The sequence below is a fragment of the Theobroma umbraticum genome, unplaced genomic scaffold (assembly GCF_002168275.2).
Source record: "Theobroma umbraticum cultivar Fairchild unplaced genomic scaffold, ASM216827v3 scaffold_7.0, whole genome shotgun sequence".
Taxonomy (NCBI): Eukaryota; Viridiplantae; Streptophyta; class Magnoliopsida; order Malvales; family Malvaceae; genus Theobroma; species Theobroma umbraticum.
In genome coordinates this window covers 551,407-551,659 of record NW_018397278.1, presented here as the reverse complement: position 1 = coordinate 551,659, position 253 = coordinate 551,407, and positions in this window count along the sequence as shown.

The following is a 253-nucleotide window of genomic DNA, read 5'->3' as shown; positions in this document are numbered from 1 at the left end:
ACATTTTAATATCCAAAACCTCTTTGCCCATTAACACATCTTCTTTGGCTGCTACGCATGCCAAATAATTCTGCCCCATTTCCACCATATTAACTCCCGTTAATATTCCTTTATTGCATGGACTCTTATGACCATAGATAATAAAAGGAACTTCTCTAGGAAACTTAAATTCTACATATTTATAATGGCAATTGAAATAGGCATAACAATCATACAACCAATCTATTCCCAATATTGCATCAAATCCCAATGT